Here is a 12,353-nt window from a genome sequence, read left to right as displayed (position 1 = left end):
ATGCTGTATGCTTAAATCCTGGTAACAGTCCCTGTTAGAGTAGGATTGTGGCACTGGACCCGCAATTTTCCTCTATATTAACGGTTACCTGCGAAGTCTGTGTCGAATAAACAGAAGGTCTACATTCGAGTCGGAATGCAGCATCTGGGTTTTACTTGTTTTATTAATAAACTCCTCTTAATGTGTTTTTAAAGTGTTTGACATGATTTTTGCAACAACATAATGTGACAAGGAATAGTTTTTTATATAAAAGTTATATACGGCATATAGGGTATCGCACTATTTCAACAGCGACTTTTTTCGGCAGTTTTTCCATAGCATTCTAATATAAAGGCATCCTGTTTGCGAAACCGAAAAATCTTTTCTAAAATGTATAGAAATGTTTATTTTCAAAAAAAAAAAAAAAAAAATAAAAGTTTATGTAAAAATCTTAAAATCTACTGTTGATTGTTTCCTATTTTTTGCTGTGGTGTCGTTTTTTTTTTTTTTTTTTGATTACAACGATTTATGCTTTACTGCATAGTATTTTGAAGGATCAGATTGGAATTTTCTCCGAACGTAATCCATATCCTGAAGCTATTTAATACACATACTTATTGTGGAATAGGTACGCTTTCACGTTGCATTTGACAAAACATAATGAAGAAAACGTGACAATCCGCACAATAAAATTTAAATTTTCAATTTTTCGTAACGCTGGCTCGTAACAACATCTTGGTACTAAATATTTCAAATATACGTACGTGCCATCGAAATAGGACACAAGTGTTTCTTTACAAGTGTGTACATATGCAGCTTGTTGTAGTAACACGTGATAAGTACGGATACGCGTACGAGACGACGAATCCTCTCCAAAAGGGACATTCTATGGTGGCGATGTGAGTGTAATCTACACAACAAAAATAAAACCTGAAAAAGTGTGTACGGGCATCGTGAATATGGAAAAAGCACGTAGATATTTTTTTTCTGAAACTGGTATGCGCGATGAGGGATCTGAAAGATGGTATGAACGAACGTAATTGTACAAATTTCAGTTTCCCTCGGGGGTGTTGTACATAGCAATGCCATACAGCTTGAAGATGAGTTACTTTCAATTTCATACGATTTCATACGTGGCATTCAGTAAACTTGGGGATCGATTTTTTGCAAGAACAATTGATTCGATCTTAGCCAGAATAGGACCAAAAGTTGTTGACGCGGGACACTTGCATCACGGAAAAAACGCTGCAAAAAATACCTAGTTGACCCATCCTTCTCAAACTTTCTGACAATTGAATATAAACCATTAGTAAGCTTTTGGTAAATATATTTTATTCAACTTCAATCGGTTATGGTAACCGTACAGTCGTAACTCGCGCTTAACTCCACTCATTAGGTTTTGTACTACCTCTGGCTGCAGCTTCTCTCATGTACGGAAACCCTCTTTCGTAGATGCTTTCGTAGTGCCTGCTTCATAATAGCCCAGTATGTTTCAATGAGCCATAGTTCTGGTGCGTTGGGATGGATAATGTCCTTTGATACGAAAGTGACCCCATTGGGTTCGTACCACTCCAGGATTTTATTCAAACAGTGGCACGAAGCTAGATCCGACCAAAAGATCGTGGGGCTCTCATGTTGCTTCAACAGAGAAAGCAGATGCTTCTGTAGACACTTCTTGAGGTAGATTCCACTGTATGCAGTCTTGGTAGACTCGAACGACGCACTTCGTTTGCCTCATAAGCAGATCCCTCACCAAGCCATGCATTTCGCGGTTACCTTTAAAAGTTACAGCTTCCGTACTAACTCTGGAACATCAAACTTGAGCTAGGCAGTGAAGAACAGTAGGATTCTCCAGGTGCTTGCGCAAAATCTATTCGCGACATTGCAGTTGAAAGAATCAGCTATAAACAAAAAGAATTCTCCGGAGGCAAGCATGGTGTAGTTGGTAAATAGTCCATCAGCCTTACTGATGGCCTGGGTTTAAACTCCAAAGTTGAAGTTGGTGCCGGCATGATCCTTTTAAATTCTAGACTTAATTGTAGCCGACATCGGATGATTGTTGACTGCTAGTCAACGACTCGTTAGTTAGGAACTTGGTCGTGTCCTGGCGAAGATATTTTAAAGACTAGAGTAATTGATCCTGGTTCGCACCTTTCTCATAGTTATTCATGGAAACTGAACTGAAAATTCATATTTTTCTTTATAACTGTTTCCTATGATTTTCTATATTTTTATGACCTGAAAAACTGTGCAATGGGTTTAATTTTTTGCTGAAGACTGTAAAACGCTATATTTAAAAATACCAAAGCTATTTGGAAAAGTACGAATTTTCGTGCTTTTGCATTAAGACAATCGAAAAGACTATTAGACAAATGATTCTATATTCTCTTGGAAGTAGAACAGACGTCACTACACTTTTCACTTTTTATTCACTTTCACTGTTTAATTCTATCACTTTTCACTTGCAAATACGTATTTCGGCACTGACATAGTGCCTTCGTCAGTGCTTATTTGGACTGTGGAGAAAATAGCGAAACCCCAAGAATTTTATACCTAATTAGGTAAACGACTGGGGCAAATTTTAACTCAGAAAACGTAAACAACTTGAGTTAGGTAGAGAAATGTGCGGCCTGGTGATCCATGCCTTGTCGGGGAGTTTTCGGTAGAAATTTAAAAAGCCAAGAGAAATGATTACCCTGATCTCTGTTAAGGAGGGTAGCTGGGTTTTGTTTGGAAATTTCTAAACTTTCTGCGACATCTAATTTCCAAGGGGATGTTACTGATCGAACTAGACTAATGTTGTCGGTAGTCATAGCGTGATCTTCATGAAATATATGTTCGGCTATTTTGGATCTGAAATGGTGAGTTATTCCTTTTTCTGAGTCTTTCTTAGCCTTTACAAGTTCTGAAGTATGTTCCTTAAACCGGATGTCTAAATTTCTTTTTGTTTGGCCAATGTAAACTTTATCACAATGTGGACATGCAACACCCGCCCTATGTAATTTGTCAATAGTGTCTTTAGTAGACCCCAACTTTGTTTTCATTTGATTATTTCTACTACTGTAGATAATATCGATACCAAATTTTCTAAATTTTTTACGAAGTTGACGAGTGAAACTGACGTCATATTCAACCACTACTCTTTTCCGATCTTCTGTTAGCGGAGTGAGTGTTGTGTGAGATTTCCTATGTTGGATTGGTTCCTTTTTGTCATAAATGGCTTGTATGGTTCTTCTGTTATATCCATTCTGCTCACCAATATCAAAAATATATTCCATTTCGTTTTTCTTACCTTCATTACTGAGAGGCAAAGATTCCATACGGTGGATCATATGGTGGAAAGAAGCCATTTTATGCTGGGAGGAGTGGTTAAAAGTGTTAGGTATTACCCGCTTAGTATGTGTGGGTTTCCTAAAGATTTCGAATTCAAAGTGGTTGGAGTTTTTAACAACGACTACATCTAAAAATGGAAGCCTGTTGTTTTGTTCAATTTCCAAAGTGAACTGGATATTTTTATGAAGACCATTCAAAACTCCCAAAAAACTTTCCAAGTCCCCCTGTTGTAAAATACAAAAAATATCATCAACATACCTCCACCAACGATCTGGTAAGCAGTCTTTTTCATTTAGTTTATTTTCCAAATGTGCCATAAAAAGCTCACATAAGAAAGGTGAAAGAGGATTCCCCATCGGTGCTCCTTTTGTTTGTTTGTAAAATTTCCCACGAAATGAAAAATAATTGTCTTCCATGCAAAGTCGAGTTAACTTCAAGTAACTGCGTACTTTAGTTTTCCAAGGGTTGTCACATTGTTGGGAAAGAAGCCAATCTTCCAAAAGATTTATAGCTTCTTTCACTGGAACACTCGGAAAAAGTGCTGTGACATCAAAAGAAACCATTATCTCGCCAGAGTTGATGCCCCTCCGATGATTTTAAATTTTCAACAAAAACTCCTGTGCTCTTAACAGATCGACTAGGAAATTTTTTCGGCATTGATTGAAATTCCTTGACTAACCATTTTGCCAATTTTTCTGTTGGTGCCCCCACCGCAGAAACGATTTCTCTCATTTCATTACCAGGTTTATGTACTTAGGGAGACCCTTTATTCTAGGAAGAGAAGGGTTCGAAACACGAAGATTTTTCAAAGCGTCACCAAAAATAGGTTGGCATTCTTTGATAGTTTTTTCAAAGTTTTTCACCATGTCGGTGAGGGGGTTGACTCTCTGTTGCCTGTATGGGCCATTATTAATTTTCTCCAACATTTGTTGATCGTAATCATTTTTGTTCAAAATAACAATTTTATTCCCCTTATCAGCTTTTAAATAAAAGACAGGTTTATTACATAATTCTTTGATTGTCTGTAAGTTTGTGCTATTATTTACAGGACGTGGACATTTTTTTAAATTATCCAAGAAGGATGTGCGCACTTCACTAATTTGTGCGGTGGAAAAATTGCAACTGCCCATCCCACTTTCAATATCAATGATTGCCTGTTCAACATTTGGTTTAGAAGAAACAGCAAAGTTGAGGCCTTTGTTCAAAAGATTTTGTTGCTGTTGTGAGAATTCACAAGAAGATCGATTGACCACAAAATTTTCTATATATTTTATCTTAGTTGTCATTTTACGAATTAAATAGTGAAAGTGAATAAAAAGTGAAAAGTGTAGTGAAAATTTTTCTATCAAGACGCTCGAACATAAGTGAATAAATTAGAACAGACGTACTTTCAGAATATCAAATAGGTGTCTGCGTATTTTTGCGTACGAATGAGTAATTTAAAGTTGAACTAACCCTTAAAAACCGTTAATGGTTGAATAATTTTTTTATTTTGAAATAATAGCTAGATCAACAGTTCAGCAAAAATATGTATTTCTGTTTGGCCAAAAATTTTGTAGAAGATATAAAATATGTAGAAAATCCAGGAAAAAAGTTATATTAAAAATTATGATTTGAGTGAACTTTGTATATAAAACTTGCTCATTTCAAGATGGCTTAACAAAGTATTTTTTTTAATTCTTTTAGCACCAATATTTAGTGGTTAATTTGTGGTTTCGAAATCCAATTTGTGGTAATTTGTGGTTGAGTAATTCCTGAGAAATTTTCAGAAAACTGAGTCAAGCCATCTCTGAAAATGATTTCGCTTCAAATGAATCGGACAACGATGATATATACATCAATCGAAAGCTCTTAATTGGTGGTGGTTCACGAAAATGTAGTTTTTGTAGGCATACTTCATAATAAAATAATTAAAAAACTATTGTTCAAATTTTTGAACATTGTTTACTTCTTGTTGTCAACACCGACCGTACGCGGCGCTGGTAGACCATCAAGATGATTTTTTCTCAGAAAGCTTTCGTGTAGCGTTGAGTGTGGTGAAACTAAAGATACTCAGAGGGAGAGATATGCGGTGAGCAGAACGAACCGTCAAAATTGGAGCCAAACAAACAAGAAAGGTAACACCACATTGAGAGGTATTGCAATCAGGTACAAAAAAGAACGTGTTTATTTCTATACGATTTTTTGTTCTATTGCCAATGAATGAATTAAGAATGCTGTGAGTGATTTTTACCCGGAGTTCAACAAACCTTGTGTATAGGTAACAAAATAAGTGAAGGTGTATAAAATTAAACATAAACATAAAATATATCACCTTAACAGTTTTTGTGAAACACTTCACTATTCTTAAGGACTTTCACCGTCACCACCGATTATACAAGTCGAATGTTAGTCAACATTGCGCTTTGAGAAGAGATCTGGCACCTCTGACATATGAAACCCAGTTGCCGAGTTGGCGATTTTTTTCACCGCGAATCTCTTCCTCTGAGTATTTCTTGGTGAAACAGTACCGTGAAACGGGGCGAATAGAAACAGTGGGGCGAAAAGAAACATAACTTTCGAACTTGGAAAATGCGATTTTAAGTCTTCGATTACATTTTAAAACCATGGATACAATATTCTCTTGGATAGTTCAATAGTAAACAAGCCCTGCAAACCCATTTTTGGGTTAGCAGCACTACTGTCGGTTTGCTTAAAAAAATGCAAAATGGGGGCTCAAATTCTGAACGTTTACGAGTAACAAAAAACTTTGCCTGTGGAAGCCATTCTGCTCCACTTAGAACTTGTTCGTGTGATATACTGGGTCGGTAGTTAGGTATTTCAAGTTTTTACGGTGAATTGAAGGATCGCCGTAAGGTATTCATCGCCACGTTACCTATGTTTTATGGAAAACTTGCGGTTCTCAGATTAACGGGGCGGATAGAAACAACGCCGTAGTGGCTTTTTTTGTACCAAAACATGTGGATTTGAGGAATGCTATAATGTTTTATATGTAAAATGATGTCTGGAACATGTTTTGTGCATTTTCAGCCCATCATAGTCAGGACTTACCAACAAAAAAGTCCAAAAACGTATTCGCTCCGCCTGTTGCTGTTGAGATTTTACGCAAAAAAACTGTTTCCTTGTCAAGCGGTTACGAAATATAGAATCAACTACTCTGTGATGAATCGGATGTTACCTTTAGACTTCAATCCAGTAGACAACCACGCTAGTTTCCAAAAACGTGATGAATGTCGGATTTATCTGCTGCATAATGCTCGACATGGACAGACCCGAGAGATATGAATCAACGTTTCAGTTCCACCAAGACAAAATGTTCCCGGATGTCGTGTCCTAGATGAAACACCGGAAGATGCCAGACCGGTGGAAATGCTTGACCCAACCCCGAGTCCTTCTGTTCTTAATAAGGACTCTAATAGAACCTATTCATTCATAAGATAACAAACACAAAGTAATAAACCGAACATTTCCACTATTTTGATATTTTATATCGTTTTCTTGCCTCTTATATCAATAAATATGATGCAATTGTTCTGTTTTCTTCAAATTAAAACTTAAATTTTCTATCAGAACAAGGAAAACGTATTTTATTGGCGAGTGTTTCTATTCGCCCCATTGCGGGGGGAAAAGAAACATGCGACATTTTTTTTAATAAAACAATGAATTACTTATTTTATCAAAATGGACGTTACACCCTTAATAAAGGGAGGCAAGACCCATATTTTAAAACTTTTATACTCATTCAATACATTATAGTATTTTCTGTACACTGCAAGATATATCGCAGACTGTTTCTATTCGCCCCGTTTCACGGTATGTGAACAGCAGGGATGCTATATGTGCAGATTTGCTGCGAAATGCAAATGTTGATCAATTAGCAGATATTTGTAGTTGACAAGCCTCCGTGTGTTTTACGTAAATTTCCTCAAAATAAGTGAAGTTTTACGGAGACATGCGAGCGTAACTTTCTCGATCTTCGGTCGAATCATTTCCGGAAATGTAGTTTTGCCATTTACCGATTGTTTGAAAAAAAAAAAACCTAAATTAATACACCTAGGGGTGTGATCTGGTCTTTCTCATACAAAATCTGTTATATGTTAAAATCTATTAGCACATACGTTTTAACTCTTGGAATAAATTAAAGCCTGATAATAATAAAGAACAATTTTTTGTTTCGATAAATGTAATAATATTTTGGTAACCAACTACGCAACTGTATTCGACTGTTGGGTATTTTAGAAACCCTGAATGATGCCTGAAGGTTGGGAATGGGCCTTAGAACTGTAGGGAACGGTTTAAACGCATGGTAAATGCCCAAAGGTGTGAGTTCTGACTAGAAATAAAATTCGATATTTTCTCGTCCCAGGAATATGCTACTACAACTACCCCCTGAATAATAAAACAAAAAAGCTTTCAACGGCATCAACAACTGTATGTCGTATACAGTAAGGTCGCTTTTTACGCGTTTTTTTTACGCGGGTTGCTTTCCTCCATTACTCAAAAACGGTACAAGATATCGACCTCATTTCAATCACGTTTTTCGTTTTAGGCCACGAGTGATCATATATCAGTTTTTAAAAAAAATCACAATTGTTGGTGTAAACACTCAAAATTTAAAATATTGAATTTTGGTCTCTAGATTGGCCACTATCATATTCAAACGAGGTTTTAACGTTTTAGGACGGTTTTCTTTGTTATATTTGCAACTCAAAAAATTCGTTTTTTACGCGGCCCCATACAAATTTGGAACGCATCCCTCGCGTAAAAAACGACCTTAGTGTATATGAACGACTGTCGATATGTTCTAGATAACCCACTAGCACTAACATCGGCAGGTGCTCATCCAGCGCCGCGTACGGTCGGTGTTGACAACAAGCGGTAAACAATGTTCAAAAATTTGAATAATAGTTTTTTAATTATTTTAATATGAACTATGCCTACAAAAACTACATTTTCGTGAACCACCAATTAAGAGCTTTCGATTGATGTATATATCATCGTTGTCCGATTCATTTGAAGCGAAATCATTTTCAGAGATGGCTTGACTCAGTTTTCTGAAAATTTCTCAGAAATTACTCAACCACAAATTACCACAAATTGGATTCGAAACCACAAATTAACCACTAAATTTTGGTGCTAAAAGAATTAAAAAATAATACTTTGTCAAGCCATCTTGAAATGAGCATAAAACTTTTTATATATTTTTTAACATAAGAGATAGAACACCTTCGACAAAGTTGCTAGCAAAAAATTTGCCACAACTTTCTCGAAGACACTGGCTGTCTATCTCACTGTTCTGAAAAAATAATTTTTATATGTCACTTTTAGGTTAAATAATCACTGAATCGTCTATATTGAAAGAAGTGCAATAAAATACATAGAAACTTCTCCAAATAAAGTATATCACCAAAATCAAATCTGAAAACGCTATTAATTTAGAGCACGAAATCGGCAAAATAAAACACTGTGCATTGGTGAGATATGTATATCACCAAAACATTCAAAACCATAAAAATGGTTTGGTAATTTGATGACCTTCGAACCAATTATTGTAAGATTTTGATCGAATATTCTGGACACTGCTGCCGCTTCTATGAAAGTCAGTGGCGTCTTGTGGGTTTGGATACTGACTGTGCACTCAAGGCTATCCCATACCAATGAGGTATACAAAGGTGAGGAAGAAGAAGACATTTGTGTGTATTAGTAACGAAAAAAAGGTAAACAGAAGCACGTGTTGGGGTTGTGACGTAGATCTCCAAAAACAAGAAAATGCCATTTGGAATTGTGTTCCGCGTTGTTTAACGACGCAGGTAGGCATTTTCAGCCGTAAACTGTCATAACCTGTGAAAATTTTTGAAAAAAATGTACCGAACATTGATTTCTGGGCATTGTTTTTTGACTTTTACGTCATCACTTTTAACAAAAAAGAAGCCTTTTAAACCTCGACTTGAACTGTCCTACAGTACGGTCGCATTTTACCAACAGCTCGAGGCTAAGTCTTAGACTACCGGTGATATTAAAATTTTGTTTTTTGCTTTCAACAGGCAATCTTTTTAAAAGACTACCTGTTGAAAGGCAAAGTAATAAATTTGTTTTTAAAGTTAACGAGTGTTTAGTGAGTTAATTTGGTTTGAGATATTTCTACTTAAGTTCTATAGTGAAGTGAAAGTGTAGTGAAGTTGTCCAGTTATGCCTGGAAAAAATAAAAAAGCTCGCTTTGATGCGGCATCAAGGAAACGTGAGGCATCTCCTCCAAGTGACACTGAAATTTCGACTAACAGGTATGATATTCTTTCTTCTGTTGGGGATCTAGAATTCCAAACTTCTCATACTGAGCATAAAGCCGTTATGAAGAAGGTTAAAGTTCCTCCTATTGTGGTATTTGTAGCAAACTTTAAAGCATTTCGATCTGAACTTTCATCATTTCTATCGAATGTGAAAGTTAATTTTCAAATTGGTCGCCAAGGCGAAATTCGTATTTTGGCCGAATCTTTTGATGGCCATAAATCTATTTACAGTATTTGACTGAAAAGATGTATAAATTTTACTCTTTTGATGCCAAAAACGAGAGACCGTTTAAGGCTGTGTGGGAAGGTCTCTCAAATGATCAAGTATTGATGAAATCAAAGATTGTTTGTCAGAATCACTTGGTTTTGCTCCCAACCAAGTAATTTTGATGAAACGAAAGGCAAATGCCAGAATTAACCAAACTGGAATACACCAGGAAAATTACTTGGTACATTTTGATCGTACCATAATTTGTAATGTTTGGAAAAAATACGTGTTTTATTTAACGTGCGAATAAAGTGGGAAAATTTCAAGAGACATGGAGAAATCCATAATCTTACTCAATGTCGGAATTGTCAAGCCTATGGTCATGGAACTCGAAACTGCCATATGGTAGCAAAATGTATGATTTGTGGTGACACTGGTCATACGAAAGATATCTGCCCCGTGAAAGAGACCACTAATAGTTTCAAATGTGTAAATTGTGGGGGAAATCACAAATCTATTTTTTTTAATTGTCCTGTAAGGTCAAAAATTATTGCTTCCAGACAACGTAGGAATTCTAAACAACCTGTTGGCAATGTGGGTAATCAGAAGACTTTCAGTACTGTTCAGGCATCACCAGCACTTTCATTAGCAGGTGTGTCTATAGGTAATAATTTGAATTCAGATAACAAATTTCAGAAAAATAATCCTGTTCAGGCAACACCAGGCTGTTCATATGCCAGTGTCCTTTCAGGTAATATTTCAAATTCAAACAGTAACAAACCATTCGTGTTTGGCGCTGAAAAGTCAGCCAGTGTTGATTTAGGTAGTCCAACTCCAGAAAAGATTGAATACCTACAACAATCCATGCTGCAGCTAATGTCCGTTTTGTTGAACTGTAATTCGATGTACGAGGCTGTTCAAGAAGGTATAAAATTTACAACTAATATTGTTATGAAATTGAAATTCAGCAATGATTTTAAATAATGCTGTAAATTTTCTAAATTGGAATGCTCGCTCTTTGAAAGCGAAAGAGGATGAATTTTTCAATTTCTTAACAGTCCACGATGTGCATATTGCAGTTGTGACTGAAACGCTTTTAAAGCTAAATATTAAACTAAAAAAGAACCCAAATTTTATAGTTCATAGGTTTGATAGAATTGATGTTGCCGGTGGTGGAGTTGCAATAGTTATCCACCGTCGAATAAAACATCGTGTTTTACCCCATCTTGAAACCAAAGTTATCGAGAGTTTGGGAATTGAAATTGAAACAAGTATTGGCATTTTATTTATAGCCGCAGTGTATTTGCCTTTTCAATGCACTGGTGAGCGAAAAAATTATTTCAAGGGAGATTTGCAAAAACTCACAAGAAATAAATCTAAATTTTTAATCATCGGTGATTTTAATGCGAAACATCGATCTTGGAATAATGCTCAAAGCAATTCCAATGGAAAAATATTGTTTAATGATTGCTCGGCTGGATTTTATTCAGTTTTATTTCCGAATGGTCCTACATGTTATTCTTCTATTAGGAATCCATCTACAATTGATTTGGTACTAACAAATCAAAGCCATTCATGCAGTGATTTATTAACTCATGCTGACTTTGATTCTGATCATCTTCCCATAACATTTTCTATTTCCCATGAAACTATTTTAAATCCCACTAGATCTGTGTTAAATTATCACAAGACTGATTGGGATAGATATCGTTCTACGATCGAGGAAAATTTGAATGATGATATTATTTTACAAAATAGTGCTGACATTGACAGAGCATTAGAAAATTTTAGCAGCTTAATACTCAATGCCCGGAATTTATCAGTTCCTAAGGCAAGAGTGAAATTTAATGCACCAATTATTGACAGTGAACTTTAACTTCTTATACGTTTGAAGAACATACGGAGACGTCAATACCAAAGATCTCGTGATCCTGCTTTGAAAATTATTTTTCAAGAATTACAAAAGGAAATTAAACATAGATTCACTCTCTTGCGAAATGAGAATTTCATGAGAGAAGTTGAACAACTAAAACCTTTTTCAAAACCTTTCTGGAAGCTTTCGAAGGTTCTTAAGAAACCCTCGAAGCCCATTCCAGTCCTTAAAGATGGTGATTGCATTTCTCTAACGAATGAACAAAAATCTCAAAAACTTGCTCAGCAGTTTGAGAGTGTTCATAACTCCAATTTGAACGTAGTAAGTCCTATTGAAAATGAAGTAAACCAAAAGTATGTTCAGATCACCACCCAAGAATTTCTTTCCGAAGAGGTATTGGAGACAAACTTGAATGAGGTGCGAACCATTCTCAAAAAATTCAAAAACATGAAAGCACCAGGAGATGATGGGATTTCCTATATCCTCATCAAAAGACATCCCGAAAACTCTTTAAATTTCTTGGTAAAAATTAAATTTTTAACAGATGCTTTGCACTAGCACATTTTCCTACGAAATGGAAAAATGCGAAAGTCACTCCAATTTTAAAACCCGAAAAGAATCCAGCTGAGGCATCAAGTTATCGACCAATCGTCCACTTTCCTCTATTAGCAAA

At 35.8% G+C, this 12,353-nt stretch overlaps 1 protein-coding gene across 3 annotated transcripts in view; it reads left to right on the top strand.

The window, feature by feature from the left end:
- The window catches only part of LOC129726924 (regulator of gene activity), a 93,419-nt gene that overhangs the window by 3,215 nt on the left and 77,851 nt on the right, over positions 1 to 12,353 (top strand). The window lies entirely within an intron of this gene.

Source organism: Wyeomyia smithii, chromosome 3, assembly GCF_029784165.1.
Source record: "Wyeomyia smithii strain HCP4-BCI-WySm-NY-G18 chromosome 3, ASM2978416v1, whole genome shotgun sequence".
NCBI lineage: Eukaryota > Metazoa > Arthropoda > Insecta > Diptera > Culicidae > Wyeomyia > Wyeomyia smithii.
The sequence above is the reverse complement of the archived record's forward strand: the minus strand, read 5'-3'. Positions and strand labels throughout refer to the sequence as shown.